This window comes from Lytechinus pictus, chromosome 14 (genome assembly GCF_037042905.1).
Source record: "Lytechinus pictus isolate F3 Inbred chromosome 14, Lp3.0, whole genome shotgun sequence".
Classification (NCBI taxonomy): domain Eukaryota; kingdom Metazoa; phylum Echinodermata; class Echinoidea; order Temnopleuroida; family Toxopneustidae; genus Lytechinus; species Lytechinus pictus.
In genome coordinates this window covers 117309-135219 of record NC_087258.1, presented here as the reverse complement: position 1 = coordinate 135219, position 17911 = coordinate 117309, and the positions used below count along the sequence as shown (strand labels likewise).

The window sequence follows — 17911 nt, the reverse complement described above, 5'->3', positions numbered from 1 at the left end:
ACTGCAACTCTTGTACGATAATGACACCATTGGCATCATGATTCATTCATTGAAGCCATGCTTTACCTAGGTGTAAATCAAATTTTAGATCATAGCAAAGAATATATCCTGGCTCTTAACATAATTATACCACATAAAAATGGTATCAAATTATATGGGATAATCTTTCAGGCAATTTTACTATGCCAATTTTTTCTTACTCACACGGTATAGCAAAAATATGTTATCTTCACCAGGAACTATTATACATGACTAATTTACATGTAAGCAACCAGTAATCCATGTAGCTAGGAATCCATGCAATCTAAACAACAAGTCATGTATAACAACAATTTATGTAAATCAATCAGCAAGTCACCTACGGCCAAAAGTCATCTACATGACTGTATAGGTGTGCCCCAAACAACCCACTAACAGCACAAGTCATCTCCAGGCCAAAAGTAATCTTTCGGATCTAGTGATCTTGAGCAACAATTCGTCTACAGGAACGAATAATATACTGGATCAAGTCATCAACAATGATACATCTACCGCACCAAGTCATCTACACCAAATTCATTTCAGCAAGTCTATAAAAAAATAACCTCAGCAACAAGTGCATGAGGTAATCTGAAGCAGATATCCCAGCAAAGATTTGTTATCACTATTTAGTAACCCTTATTTACAGCGTCAAATAGTCTACGGCAAAGTAACCTAAAGCACCAAATTATACCAAATTTGAAGAGTCAATTTTTTTGCACAAATTGTATAGCTCTAGCGAGTTTTCGTATTTAGCAGGTAATATCCATCAAATTATGAAACACAGTCAGAATTCCAAGACTAGTTTGGAATATAATGAGAAATTACCAGCATAAGTACAGGAATAAAACTAAAATATTACCCAAAAATGTATACAGGGTCTTATAATCTACAACAGGTAATACAAAACAAGTTATTTTGATCACCATTAAAACTCAAAAGATTGGTTATTCGAATACAGCAATTAGAACTACAACAACAAGTACACTACATGAACCAGGCAGCACGTACTCTAAAACAACAAGTAGTAATATGTGAAGTCATGGTAGGCATTATCGTCCTGTAGGAATTAGGAAAATTTACGTTTGAGCGACTTTAATATTCATATTCAATTCGGCGAATAAAAACGTTTGTGTGTTAATTTTAGATTGTGATTGAGTTTGGACCTTCATTTGGGTGTAGCCAGATGTATTTTGCTTCTCGATTCGTATTCCTCTCATCGATGACGTCAGAAATTAGCTTCAGTTCAAGGCGGAATCTTAGGAATAATGATGAAAAAGAAGACATGAAGAAAAAAGAAAACATTAAAGGTAATCAGAGTTTCGATTCATGGGATACCGTTTTTTGAGGGATAAGCAAATAGGGTCATGTTAGTATCGAGATAAATGATAGCAGAAAGACATCACGACATCATGGGCGGATCCAGGGGGGCGAAGATCACAGGGGGACCCCACCCCCTACCCAAAATAGTAGGGGGACACATTATCATTCTACTTTTTTTGGTCTTTAATGATCGAAAGAAATACACCATTTAAAATCGAAATAAAGCATGTATTTTGGAAGAATGACCTTACTTTTTTGGTGATAACCTTTTTTTGCTTGTAAAAGATTCCAAACCACTGGTTCCCCCTACCTTTGGGGAGAGATCTCCGCCTATGTCTACACATCTATATTTTATTTCACATATCGCGATTAAGAAAATCATGCAGGATTCCATTGAATATATTTACAAGATCACATGGCACTGGGAACGGAGAGTGCTGGGGGTACTGAACAACGTAACTTCGGATTGTAACCCCCCCCCCCCTTTTGCTTTTCTTTACTAAAATCGTCTTCATTCTTGAGCAATAACATGTTTTTCTCCATTTCTATTTTCCCTACCAGCACACCACCACCCTCTCTTTAAAAAAATGTATATATAAAATAATCTGGCACCTGCAATATCACAATTTCGGGTCGGCCTCTCATTTGTCAAGGTTTTGGTGAAATGACCAATAGAAAATGTAATGCGCTGCTATAATTGCCGCAACCCGGAATCTACATGTACAGCTAGTTCCACTAATCGGCCCACTTCAAAAGAAACGCGATAATGTAAATGTGCATGGCATCACAACATATGAAATTGACACTGTCTGATTAAATGGTTTGAAAGACAAGATTATTAATTTGCTGTTTAGCATCGAGTGCAATTATCCACGATATTCAATCAAGAAATATCAGATTGGCTAAAAGAATTATATTAATCTAATTTGATTAACAGTAAAACATGCACTTTTAATGGTTAAACCATAATAAAACTTACATTGTGTTCGTAACTTTAACTCCTGAAAAATGTCCCATAGTTTTGAATATATGTCGTTCGATGATTCAAGTTTTCACAATAAATGGTTGAAAATGAATCTACCCCACCCCTCATGGGTCCAAAATAAATGTGACAAGCAAAGGGAACTATTGAGAAAAAAAAAATACTCCTAGCAAAAGGAAATAAATTTGGCGACCAATTATATGTGAAGGGGAAATGGCAACCTGTGCTTTCCCACCCATTGGACCAGGTATACTAGTTATACCTTTTTAAAGTCTTAAGACCTATCGGATCATAAATGTACTAAATTTCGAAATCTCCTAGAGGTAGACTGCCGCTTGTACTGAGTAACTTCATAAATGCCATGATCGTTGCAATCCGCATCTTGTTCGGAAGTTGCTTCAAGATATCTGCCTCGGTCAGGGGAGTCTAAAAATGAAAGGTGAATAATAGAGAATTGTTGTGATAACAATAATGATCAAGATGATAATAATATAGTTGCGGGATGACGATGTTTAAAATAATTCAAACGATTATTTTGTTTTAAAAAAAAGTTTATAATAATGACAAATTTAGAACTAGGCGGGAGTGCAATTGATTGTTTAGTAACAAGTAATTTTTTGAGAACGAAATTAGAACTTTCATAGATTTGCCATGAAATGCTCATTGGTAAGATATTAATTAAAAAATATGAGAAATAATGATTTTGAAAATGTATTTACTGTGATTTGAGAGAACAAAATTAATCTTGATCTCGATTGTTCGCAGAACCCTCTACACCAGTGCAAATAACGCAAAACTTGTCAGTCTAGGCATGCAACAAGGGAGAAGCTGTGAATTGATACACAGGTTAGACATTTGAGATGGTGCGTGATTTCCATTCAATTATTTCGGATGGTAACTTTAAAGTTCGGTCCAGACGCAAATAATTGTTATCTGATTGACAAAAGTCTAGATGTGTGTGCGTGTGCGAGTCTGGACTGTGACTGTGAGTGTGGTGTTTGTTTGTTATATTCATATAAAAAACGTGTTATTCGTGTTCTGTGTCGTCGTAATTCACTTTTTGATATACCGATATACCGATTGTGAAATCCTGGATATATATATATATATATATTGTCACTAAATGGGTTTATTTCGTGTGTAGAAAATTATCTTTGGTTGATTTATAATGTTTTTATCTTAGCTGGCGATATTACATGCATGTTTCTACACTAATAATGACGTAGATAGGAACATGAAAGTTATGCATGTTTTGAACGGTTTTTGTGTAATAACTATTTCCTGGAGATGTTTAACTAGTCAATTTGGTTATCACTAGCTTGAACTAAATAAATGCTTTAATTTGATATGTCATTGATGCATATCCGAATTCGGAGAGCAAAGTTATAGCTGATCTAAGATTGTACGAGAGATTAACTGTAACAGAAAATGTATAATTAATGCAAAAGTACGTCAAGTTCGCGCATTCGTAAGGTGCTGCCGATAATCTGTTGAAATACGGCGCCCATGGGATGCATTGCAGATTGATTTGGATTCGCAATCCAATAAATAAAGCTGGATATACGATCGGAATGATTTATACTATCGCTCGCGTGTCTACACGGGGAGACCTAGGATGGATATCTTGTCTTTAATAGGCGACGACTGTGATGAGATTTCCTTGTGTGTTGGGTATATTGCACACCAGCAAGAGACTATGCTAGGGCTTGCTGTTTTGGTAGTCTGGTTGGTCTGGAAGCGGACGGTTCGTAGTCTGGAGCAGACGGCTGGTGGTCCGGAGCAGACAACGGTGGAAACTACAAGTAGAGCGGAGCCAATGGGTATGGTCGTGAGAGCCTGACTGCAGAAGGACCCATACATAATTGGTCGTGAGAGCCTGACTGCAGAAGGACCCAAACATATGGTCGAAGAACCAAACGTAGTTTCCGGTACTGAACAGATGTCAGTGGTTGCAGTACGGACTCAGACGTTGTCGCGGTACTGAACAGACGTGGTTGCAGTACGGAAGCAGGCGTGGTTGTTGTACTGAACAGACCTGGTTGCAGTACGGAATCCAACGTGCATGGTTGCTGTACTGAATTCAGACGTGGTTGCAGTACGGAGCAGACGTGGTTGCTGTACTAAACTGGTGTGTTTACTGGTCTGAAGCAGACAAGCGGAAGTCTGGAGCAGACGACGGAGGAAATTACATGTACAGCAGAGTCCATGGGTATGGTGTTGGGAGCTTGACTACAGAAGAACCCATACCTATGGTCGAGAGATCTTAAACTATAGGAATCAGATGCATATGGTCGAAAGAGCTTAACTACACAAGCTAGATGCATATGGTCGGGTGAGCTGTTTGAGCTGACATTAAAGAGTGTAGCCGTCTGGAGGTTGCCTGGTGGAGGTACTGGCAGGATCGAGGCTCATGCAAGTGTCAAGATGATAATCAGGGTGCCATATGCTCGTACAACCTTTTATCAGAAATCATTTTTGTCACAGGCCCATTACATTGGAATAAACTACCCGAACACCTCCGATTCATAGAAAACATTAAACAGTTCAAACGGGAAATGGCTAAATGGGAAAAAACCTTTAATATGTAATAGGGACTAATGGTGGAATCTATTTTATTCTTTCTCCTCATTTTGTACATATTTTATCTCTTTTCATGTGTATATAATGTTTTCGTTTAGTTTTAGGTAACATCTGTACAGTATCATATTTTATTTGTTCTGTTATTTTCCATAGTTAATTATGCTTATTTCATTTCATTTTTTTTGGTTTCAATATTAGTATTTATGCTCTATTCTTTGTTTATATTTGAATATGTTACCATGTTTTATATTTGTGTTTGTTCACGAAGGGCCTCAACGAAAACCAGCTTGTTGCTGATTGAGCTACCCTTCTTTTAAATATTTGAAATAAATAAAAAAAACTGCGGCAGTATATCTCTACCAAACGGATCCGAGACTAAAGTTTGGAAATCGACGTGGCAAAGCACCCGCCGGCGGCAGGCATCCTGACAAGAGCGAGCTGCCGGCGGACCACCCCAACCCTCGCCGCCGATTCTGTCACAATATATATTTATATATATACATAAAGGGGTATCAATCAACTTAGACACGTACAATAATACTGCAAACGTCCATGTGTAACAACCCATACACACCTTTATTCTGCCCGTCAATTCTTCTTTAATCAATGGCTCTCCACCAAGGAACCGACACCATTCCTGTAGTTCATTGTCACCGGCAATCTTCCCTGGATCATCTGCCAAGTAAAGGGTGGTTTTTTAGATAAGTATATCGACATCTAGCTAAGGATTTGGCGTTACATAGGTCTCAACTTTCTTTCAACTTTACTCTACAAAAATGAACAACGACTACAACAACAACGTCAATAAAATATCAGTGTACAAGCTACCGGATTTTTTTTTTTTTTTGAGGAGCGAATATTCTCAATTTTAAAAAGAAAGTGATAATCGTAATCTTTATTCTTCATGATCACCATTTCAGTATGAATTAGTTAAGGGGAGATCAAATCTCACTGGCCCTCTTATTCATCATCATCTTTATTGGAGTATATTAAATGTAGGCTTGATGGAGAAATATAGTATTGATTGGACACATAATTACCCAAGTGGTGCTACAATTCTTACCCAATATTTTTTTTACAGTGTATTGGTAGATTATCTAGGATGTAAACCTTCATACGGCTGACGATGTTATCAACCAGGCCAACATGAACATTTGAGAAATATGCAGAACATTGATCGCGTTGTCAAAAATGTGCGCAATTGTTTGCTCAGTTTGGTATTCCATTATCTAAACTAAACTCTTCTGCAGTTTCGTGTATTTAGATTCAGAGTTTGGTAAGTTCTGAGACGTACCATAATGGTAGTTCACAATTTCCCTGACGTAGTCTGATATTGATTTGTAGAGAAGCAATGCATCATCACGATAGTGGTAGCCTGGTAGCACCTCTGGATCTGCCACACCCCTTTCACTCAGGTCAACCAGAAGAGAGCCCTCTACGTCGAGACGCCATATTTCTAGGTAACGTTTAATTATTTCTGCGAGTCCCACGCGTCCTATGTTAATGGTCACATCCGGGGTGCCACCCACGTCCAGTAAAGGAACCATGGCTTTGCTAATAATAACAAATATAAGTAAGGAATAGTTGAGCTTTTGTCCTCAACAAATAAAGAAAAAAATCGAACAATTACCTCGAAACGCGATGACAGAAGAATATAATGTAACAAAAATAAAATGCAGTTCGGAACTAACGAAAAGGCGTAAAACATACTCACACCGTTTAAAATAGTATGTTATTCTATATCATCCTAATTTTTAGTTCTTTTTTTGTATTGGTCAATCAAAATTCCTATACAAACATTTGGTACCTCTATCTTTTTAGTCCAATTTCTACTCCCAACCAACAATACTACAACCCTAAACTGTTCTCTCTAATGAGACCCGCATTTCTTCAATAATTTTCTTCTCCAGTACCTTATAAGTATAACACAATCGGGATTTCTACGTCGAACTGCCCTGTACGTAATGTAGGCCCTATTAAGCAAAATATTAACATTGCAACATGACCCGGGAAGTTTTACACGAGGCCGTGAGAATATAGATACTCCCACATGTCCGAGTGTTGTCCGCACGGGCAGATTATTCTGCTCGGCTTGCCGTGATAGCGATTTCATATACTGCTGGAAAGAAACAAGGGTAACTTTGTTGGTGGAAAGTTTGAATAAATCTGTCCAAATGGGCACTACTCCGAAATTCCTCCGACCAAAACAGCCTACTCAGGGTCGTGATAAAATACATATTTTTAAAATTTTAATGCAAAATCGAATTTTACTCTGATTATGAACCCATAGTTAAACATATTAAACGAGGCTATTGTATTTTTATGTATTCTTTTATTTTGTTTACAAATCTGAGTACTGATCATGCTGATGTTAACAAAAACCTGACGCTGGCAGTTTATCGTGCCCTATCTGAAATCGTTCGGGTCCAACTCGTGGCCCGCGAACCACAGGTTGAGAAGTGTTGATGTGGATCGCAAGTGAAAATATAATGTTTGAGAGAACAGTTAAGACAGATTCATTGAAATGAGAAACAAATATCTATAATCGATTAAAATGACATGATTTGGCAATACCTTTAGCTGTTTAGAAATTTCGGTTTATTTCATACATACAACGCGGTAATCCAAAGATTAATAATGCAAAATTTTACATCATGTATGTAATTACATGATGATTGAGGATTGTGTGAAAGACACAAAAAATTGTACAAAGTTGCCAATGATTTGCTTTAATAACAGGAAACAAAAATCTCCTTTACCAGAACATCTCACTCATGGTGATCAGGCTGAGCTTGCAAATTGCTTTGATCAGTATTTTGTAGATAAGATTCTAACAATCAGGTAGTGCTTCCAAACTCCTGCCTTACACTCAAATGACACTGTTAGCGGAATTAAGTCAGAATTTAGGGAATTTCGACCTGTCACTATCAGTGAGATGGAAGTATTTATAAAAAATTATCGAAACAAATCATGTGAACTTGACCAAATCCAAACAGATTTGGTTAAGAAATGTTCCACAGTTCTCTTGCCTGTCATTACTAGAATAGTAAATACAAGTCTTAGTTCGGGAGTTGTACCACAGGTCTGTAAAAAAGCTGTCATCCATCCGACGCTGAAAAAGTCAGGCTTAGATCAAGAGTGTTTGAAAAAATACCGCCCGATATCAAACTTGTCTTTTTTAGGTAAACTACTGGAAAGAGTTGTTTTCTCACAACTAACATCATATTTACAAGAAAATTAGTTACTTGACCCACATCAATCCGCGTACAAGCCTGGTCATAGTGTAGAAACACTACTAGTTAATTTAACAGATACTATTTATAAAGAAATGGATAATGGCAACATTACGGCACTCATTATGCTAGATATGAGTTCAGCATTTGATACAGTAGATCACACTATCCTAATTAAAAGGCTTAACTCATTAGGTATCAAGGGGACTGCCCTTGCTTGGTTCATATCCTATCTATCAGAACGATCTCAATATGTTAGAATCGGTAGTTCTATCTCGGGTTTAACTACTCTGAAGTTTGGGGTACCCCAGGGCTCTGTAGGAGCTCCACTGCTCTATTCCCTCTATATGCAACCAATCAGCAAGATATTTCGTAAACATGGCATAAAATACCATTGCTATGCCGTGACATACAACTCTATTTGTCGTTTCAACCTTCAATGTCGTCACTGAACTCTGCTATTACAAAACTTGAAGCATGTCTACAAGACCTTAAGACATGACTTGTATCTAATTGCCTGAAACTGAATGATGATAAATCAGAATTCTTAATACTTGAATCGAAGTTTATGCTTAGTAAAATTGACTTTCAGTCATGTCATGTCCATCTTGGTAGCTCTTGTATCACTCCGTCTAAAACAGCCCGTAATCTTGGGGTTATATTTGATCAGGAAATGATTTTTCGCAACCATATCACTCAAGTCCAACAAAATGTCAGATATCAACTACGTAATTTGAGTTTCATCAGAAAGTCACTGTCTAAACCTGCAGCCGAGATACTTATCCATGCTTTAATTTCCTCCCGTTTAGATTTTTCAAACTCATAGTTCGGTAACCTCCCACAAAAAGATTTGACAAAACTTCAACGTCTACAAAACTCTGCTGCCCGTCTCCTAACCTACACTAAAAAGTTTGACTCTATCTCGCCAATCCTCCAGTCCTTACATTGGCTGCCTGTTTGTAAAATAATCACCTTCAAAATTAGTTTACTAATACATCATTCAATTTATTCTCTCTTCCCCACATATCTCTATCTCAAAATATCAGCCTTCACGTAGTCATCGCTCATCATCTGATTCTCTATTGCTCCAGACACCCAGAACAAAACACAAATGGGGGGACCATGCATTCTCTGTTATAGGACCAAAGCTATGGAATCAACTGCCTATCCAATTACGCCAAATTTCATCAACAGAAGCATTCAAGTCCCAGTTGAAAACGTATTTAATCTCCCATTAGCAGTTTAATATTGTGTTTATTCAGGAGAATTCAAATTCTATTCTTTTTTGTTTTCTATTGTTGTTGTGTTTGTGTTTATTTTCCTTGAAGCGCCATGAGCACCGAAAGGTTGACCTTTGCGCTATATAAGTAGCCACCATTATTATTATTATTAATTAACATCCAGAGATTCTTAATGTATATTTATGTGATATTTGGTGGATTGGGGTATTGAAAAAAACTCTTTTGAAATCTGAAAAAATTGTAGTTGAGGAATTCCCTTATTCAACATTGAATAGTGATATTTTTTCTTTACATAGAAGATTAATATTTGATATATATATTGTAGCAGAATTATTTGTGAGTCATACATATGTGTGTGTATATATATATATATATATATATATATATATATATATATATATATATATATATATATATACACACACACACACACACACACAGTACAAAAAAGAACACTTCGAATGATGAATTAAACGGAAATATACTAACGTATTGATAGCAAGGAGATACAAGAAGTGAGGAGCAAGAAGCCTGAATACGGGATGAGATGGAGACAAAGAGCGATGCGTTGCTATAACAAAGACTTCACCTAAAAGATGAGTGAGTCCAAAATGAGATGCCGCTAGATGAAACGAACGGTCGGCTAAATAAAAAAAAGCACTTTGCACTGATCCACGTGTACTCCGGATCACTTGGATAGAACACCTTGCAATATCAAAGAAAACATATAATAAATAGATATGAACTGGCTCATTATTTAGATATAAGAACATATTTTTGTTTCATCGTACACCATTAAAGTTGAAAGATGGCAAATTTGGGTGACACCATTAGATTTTCCTTGTTGGACAACTTCCCTATCTTAAAAGGAGCTCACTGATCATGCATTAGCTGTAGAGATCGAGGTGCGCTCAGCAAGCCTAACCGGGCACGAAAATTCCTCATCAACGGGAGGTTGTGGGTTCGATGCTGGGCCAAGGCATACTTAAGACTTATAGATATTGAACTTTATCCAATTTTGCCAGGCGATAGACGTATTACAATATAAAGAAGGGTAACATATTATCTTAATAAGAGTCAGCTGAGGGAGCACTTTACATCTGATAGGATACCATGGGTAAATAAGAGTAATATTCCAATGACAATTATTGTTGTAGAAAGCTGAAGTTAATAAGATCGGGATGAGTAGCCGGACAAGTTCGAAAGAGGCGATCGACGCAAAAAGAAAAAAAAAAGGGGGGAAGGGAAAATACGTAATAGCTCACACTGTTTAATCCCGTTTAAAGAGTGACCTTACTAGAGTACACCCCCTGATATGCGATCAAATAGTACAATCCACCTTGTCCTTGTGAATTAAAATGTGATTTGCTTTTAGAAATACGAACATACTGAAAACGAATATTGTTGGCATTGCTTAATCGATTATGAATTATTCGGGAAAGACTCAACTCACTGGATTTTCAGGAGAGGGATTCTGGAAAAGCTGTATGGCGACTGGCATCAAATCTTTTTCCTTGTTGACGGAAAATAGTGCGAGAGGGGCACAGATCTGTGGAGAAATGTTATGAACAAATACTTTGTTGAAATAAGGTAAATTCATGTTAACCCACGAAAATGATATTTAAGTGTCATTTTCATGGTATAAGGTTACGTATTTTACGTGTGATGAATTTGAATCAATATAATGTTCTTCAATCATGTATACGATGGATGAAGTTCCTTCATACGATGGATTCCTACACACAGGCATACACTCATACATGCATATTTAACTGTTGAAGACTTGTGACTCAATCTCCTGTCATTGGAAAGGATGAGGAAATAAGACTTTTAATATTGACCACAAAATTATTGGTAGGTAGGTGTTAGAAATATTCAATTTCATATCTGGATGGTTGTTTAACATTCGAGAACCACCTGACTGATTTCCATCTACCACCAGCTGCTTATCATTAGTGTCAGGGTATTCTCCTGACATCATAAAGATAACATACAAAGAACAATCATACACAACTTCCTGCATGCACGGTAATACCCACACTCAGCCGACTGCACCCACGAATACACACACGTTCTCATATCCACGTTCAGGAACTTCAGGCGTCCTTTCTACGCACGACATCATTCTCTAAAAAACAAGACATCGCATCTTCATGTTGGGTATTGACAAGACACTATTTCTTGACATCTGATGAGCACGAAATTTGGTTCTGCGTTAATTGCTCCGGTAGTAATGGGGGAACCTAACATTGGACAAAAGGAGAACAATAAGTAAAAAAGAATTGTGAAAGTTTGAAAGAAATCAGACATAATAAAGCTATGGCTGCTTTGAAATGGAGTTCCCTAAGACTATGAAAATTTCAAATTGGCAAAAGGGTAAGTAAAATATGACAAGGGGCAAGGACAACTTTGTCATAGGCCATATACTTAGTTATCAGGATTTTTTACTTTTCCTTCCAAGTACCTATTCCCCTGGGGCAGTGATCAAAACCCAGGTAGCATATTTTTATGCCCTCATGAAACAAAATAATATATTTGAAATGAAATTTTTGAAAAATGACATTTTAGCCATTATTTGTATTGAAGAGTAGCCCTTGCCCTTTATCATAATGCAATCACAATAAGGTCAATCTACAGTCTATATTGGTATAGTAATGCCAATTTTTTACAACTTTAAACATTTATAAATGTCTTATTGTTCGTCCGATACTGATCAAAATTTCAACTTTTCTGATTTTTCTTTTTCCTCTAAAAAGAAGCCTTTGTTTTATTTAGGGTGGATTCCCCTTCAATATCACAGAGAGCATTAGTGTTTGGATTGTAATAGAGGTTTTGATTCAGAATAATATAAAGGTAATGAATAGTGTTTTGTTTATTTAGTTTTGAAGGTCAGGTGGAGGAGCCGTGGTGTAGTGGTTCTGACTCTCGCCTTGTAAACAGAGGGTCGTGTGTTCGAATCCCACCGCGGTCTGGCGTCCTTTGGCAAGGCGTTAATCCACACTTTGCCACTCTCGACCCAGTTGCTAACAGAATAGAATAAACAGAACAGAATAAAGAAGAAAGACGAGTAAGGAAGGTAAGAAAAAGAGGGGGAGAGAGAGAGGAGGGAGAAAGAAATAAAAGAAGGTCGGTCAATTAGAGAACAATATATATTGTGTCATTAAACGACAGCTTTTAAATAATGGAATTAAAACATAGGTTTAAAAAATTCAAGAGAATTTGCATTTTGAATATCACATGGAAGGCTTTTCCAAACCAAGCCGCCAGCAAATTTAAAATAACTCTTAAAACATTCGAGAGTAGGCTTTGGTAAAACGACGTTCAACGTATTGGCAAGTCTAGTATTAACAGAGTGTCTTTCAAAAACCATTTCCACTTCATTGCACATTCGGACTGGGGCATTTCCATACAGTTATACATTATACAAGCTAAAACAGTAATCACGTCTGATATCAAGAGTTTGCCATTTAAGAGAATTACTTATACTAAGGCCATTTACATTATAATCGAAATTGCCTGTTACTATGCGTGCAGCCCCTTTCTGTAATCGTAAAAGTGTATTCCTATGATGTTAAGACATGGCTTGTATCTAATTACCTGAAACTGAATGATGATAAATCAGAATTCTTAATACTTTTCTTTGGTATCATCTCATAGAGCTACTAAAAATCTATACATTGAGAAAAAAAATCAAATTTGATGAAAAATGGACCTAATAATAATAATAATATAATAATAATAATATAGGGTATTTATATTGCGCACATATCCTAAACCCTTTTGCAAGTGAGCTCTTCATATGCATAGCCAAACAGGAGGTTTCGGGTGCAAGCCCCCCCCCCCCCCCCCCCCCCCATTTTTCATGATGCAGAAGGCGCCGCTAAACAAAAAAAAGAAATAAGAAGAAAGTGAGAGAACAGGAGAAAGAAAAATATTAAAGAGAAAGAAAAAGGTATTAACGCAAGATAAAGTAGAAAATATTTTGAAAACCTGTGCCATCGATGCAAACTTACAATGGGTCCCGCTTAATTCTAACATTTGCCACCTTTCGCAATCCTCACGGACGCTAATATTAGGGTCCCCTAACACAAAAGTTGACGCTTAATCATACACTTGATTTTTAAGATTGATTGTACATTATAGTTAATACAATCAAACGTAGAAAACTGCTCTACAATCAATGCTAAGATTTGTGTTACAGGGGGGTTACAGGCCCTACAGATCTGCTTTTCGTGTGCAAAATTCTTTCCCGCGACACCCGCGCGCCATACATGCATGTATTACGACTGATGGCTGGAGATATTCGAAATGCAGGACCTAAAATAGAATATGACATGGATAAGAAAGTGGTTATTCAAACAAATCGAGTACATATTGAGTGAAGAAAAACTTACTAAATTAAGGCTTAGATATAGATCATTACAGTCCATCGAATCGATATTGCATTTAATGTGGATTATTGGTGGATAATTGATTACATGGGTCAGATCACCTCTCTAGCCGAACCCATTTCGCATATGTACACAGCGTATGCAATACGTTTGAAAATGCGGGTTTCTTTTGTTTCTTTTGTTCACTCCTTCTACACAAACGATACGCCTCTAGCACACGATGTAAAGGGTATTGTGTTTTACTTTCCCCAGAAATGGGGGGTTAGATTCAAATTCCGGGGGGACCACTTCCATTGATGAGTGGATACCAGGCACGGCCATGGGGATTCGAAAAGTACCCTAAACAAGGGAAGTAAGTCTTTTCCAGATTATGAAAATGCATCTTTGGCTTGTGAAACCCTACAAGTATTGGAAATATATCCCTTTTTTCAGGATTTTAATCATCGTTTTTGACACCTTTATAACGTTACATAGGCCTATACGTAACGTACTTACCCACTCTTTCCGTTTTTACCCGTTGTTGTGCCTGGTATCCACTCTTCAATGAAAGTGGGGCCCCTGGGCGGCCTCTCGAGCTCTGGAAGGAACCAAATGTGAATTTGGAAAGTCGTCCTAAATCAGATATATCGCTGTTACCATAGTAGCAACCAGAATTTTGCACACGAAACGCAAATTGAATGTTTCGTTCCAGATGCGAAACGAAAAAAAAATCTTATGTCACACAATTTGCATTGCAGGACAGAGTTTTAAGACCATGACGACGGGCCCAAAACTCTCTTCCAAAATCAACTAACGTCTTAAATAAGCGTTCGCGTTCTTCCAACGAAAGGTCGGTATTGATTCTGGAGAGAAGGGGGGATTTTCTGGGGGTAATCGTCCTCGGGGGTAATTGTACGGGGGTAATTGTCCGGGGGGTAATTGTCCGAGGGTAATTGTCCGGGGGGTAATTGTCCGGGGGTTAATTGTCCGGGGGGGAATTGTCCGGGGGTAGTTGTCCGGGGGTAATTATCCGGGGGATAATTATCCGGGGGGTAGTTGTCCGGGGGGTAATTGTCCTCGGGGGGTAATTGTCCGGTGTAGTTGTCCGGGGGGTAATCGTCCGGGGGGTAATTGTCCTAGAACCTAAAATTGGGTATAAAAGAAATCTACCTGTCCTCAATTTGTTTTAATATATATTCTTTTAAAAATTATCGTTGTGGACCTAACCCCTCTTAGCAAGCCAACTGAAATGAATCCAATCTATTATAATAAAAAAGGTGATTTCTCTGCCATTTTTTATTCACGTTTTCATGTGAATTTCAAATTTTCTTTGCTTTCATCAGAACGACTAAAATTGAGAGGTTATAGGTTTATGAACAATGGACCTAACCCCTTTTGACAAATGAGCTCTTCAGAAGAGTTTGTTTGCAAAAGGGGTTAAGTCCAATCCAAGAAAATCATGTTTTTTTGTTCTCCCATATTGCAATATTCTTATGCGAAACCAATTTTTTAATTATACCCTACCATGAAAACATAAAATTAGGTATAAAAAAATCTACCTGTGTCCATATTGTTTTAAACATTCTTTTAAAAAAAAATGTGTGTGGACCTAACCCCTTTTCGGCAACCAAACTGAAATGGACCTGACCTTTTTTGAAAAAAGGTGATTTTTTCTTTGCCATTTTAGATCACTTTTTAATGGAAATTTCAACTTTTCTGTAGAGCTACTAAAAATCTATACATTGAGACAAAAAAGATCAAATTTAATGAAAAATTGACCTGACCCCTTTTGCAAGTGAGCTCTTCATATACTGTCTATGTTTTTGGAAAGGTTCTGTAACGCTGTGAGAAAACTCTCTATTGCGTTTCATGAGACAAGCTTTTGACATTCATTTAGAAGGCAAAATGAAAAAGGATTAAATATCTAGCAATTGCTAATATATTTACCTCGGGTATTGGGAAGGCGGGTTCTTTGTAGAGCAATTTAATTTCTTCCACTTCTCATCAGAGAGGCGTAATACGCCTGCAGCCTTGGCCCGAAGATGCATTTTAGTGTTTGTGAAATTCAACTACAGTATGAATCAGAAAGAAAGTACTAATAATTGTCACAAGTTAGCAAAGGTACCCAATGGCTGCTTATAAAAAGGGGGTGTCACATCGGGCGGGTGTTTCATGAAGCTGTTCGTAAACTTAACCACGACTTTACGCGCGACAAGAAAATGTTCTTAGCTGCTCATACATGTAGGATTATCATGAAATTTAAGAAAAGGTCATCAATCGTGCTTAAAACAGTCACAAACATCTTTACACATAAAAGCTTTAGCCAGCGTATGCCGACAACTGTAGGCTATAACATCCATAATCACACATATTTTATACACACACCACACATCCACACACACACATGTATGTATATTTATATATATTATGTGGAAAAAACACACACAAAAATGATATTTTTTTTTAAACAATGAATGTTTAAAATTTTGTTAAGATTGTAGATTAAAGGGAAAACGACAGCCACACGTACAATGCACCGTTCTGAACAGCATAGTCTGGTAATATAAGCCCACTTGTATGATAACATGCTTAATTAATACTCACTACATTCATTCTATACGAAGCAATCTATATGGGCATTTTTTCTGGCCATTTTTTGTAAAGCACAATGGCTACGGAACAGCAAGTAGTTCCCTCCTATTTTAATTTTATTGCAATTTTTTTTTTAATCGATTAACTTTTTAAACGCCACAATGATACTTTTCTACTTCTTTAGCATTTGTCTTTATACTGCTCGTCAGAATAGAAAGCATACACAAAATGACAGCATATCTCATCGTCTTTGATTGCGGGAAAATTTGACTTAGCTGTGCCGCGCAGGCCTATGTGTGAACGCTGGGATAAATTATTTCGTAGTACATAACGTTTCCGGTGAATTTATATCTCGCACACAGCGCAATTGATAGCAAAGTCGAATGACGAGAGCCGTAAAGGGAAGGATGGATTCCTTCTCGCAGAGCCTGGCGTAAATCATCGGATATAGATGGGAAAGCGCCATCACCACTAAACACAACTAACCACCATGACCATCGGGTAAATTGCGAATGAGTCCACTGCCAACTCGCCCGCTCACCACATTGGTATACCTTCATTTAGTCTAATGTCATCCCGTCCATCAACATTTTGTCGAACAACCATTTGGTCCAATAAATATTTGGTCAAATCATCACTTCGTCTAATCACCAGTTTGTCTATGAAAAATTCGTCTCATAACCAGTTGGTCGATTCGATTTAATTTCATTTATTTTGCCCAATTAACACTTCATCCAATACGACCAAATGGTATATGGACTAAATGGCTATAGACTGGACCAACAGGTTATTAGACGAAATGGTGAGTGGACGAAACGGCAATTACACCATGTGGATATTGAACGAACTGATGGTAGACCAAAATGATAAGAGACCAGTTGGCAATCGGATGAATTGGCATTGGACCAAATAAAAAAAAAACGTCCCCGTGCTTTACTATCAACTCAAAGATTTTCTAATAAATTACCCCATTATTCATCAATGGGAAATGTTTGTTCATACTTACATCGTCTTTGACAGCATATGTTTCAGTTGGCGGAAGGTATCGAAGCTATAAATAAGGAAACAAATCGACAATCATGGTAATGTAATTCTGAATTTGGAGGCCTTTGGAATCGGTAAAAAACCTTTTGAGGCACACAGAGAACCGCGAACAAGGAAACTGATAAAAAGGTGTGATTTTTTTCAGCAATGGGCGGATGCTATTTATCCAATATCGAATTAAGCTTCAAAATGCAACAGCGAATATTCATAATTGATAGTGGGGCTTGTGGAAGTAAAAATTAAAATGGGGGTAGTTAAGATTAGAGCAAATTTTTTACACGAAAAAAATGATTTATCAGTATAAACCTTAAACGGATAAGTAATATGGGAATTGTATTATCATCTCCAGTAATATTTGACTTGGCCTTGCTTGGTGTCTGCTAAGTTCATTATGGAATAATTTCTTATCATACTATAATTAATGCGAAAAATGCATTATTGACCGGAGGATAATTATTAGGGGGCCAATTGGGTTCGAAAAGGGAGATTCCCAAGATAATTCTCAGAGAGATAATTGCTAGCTAAAAA

The 17911-nt window shown here is 37.2% G+C and overlaps 1 pseudogene; it reads left to right on the top strand.

Annotated features, from left to right (window-relative positions):
• LOC135156706 (alkaline phosphatase-like) overlaps positions 1–10366 on the top strand; it is a 37340-nt pseudogene extending 26974 nt beyond the window's left edge.
• Positions 10367–17911: the final 7545 nt, after the last annotated feature.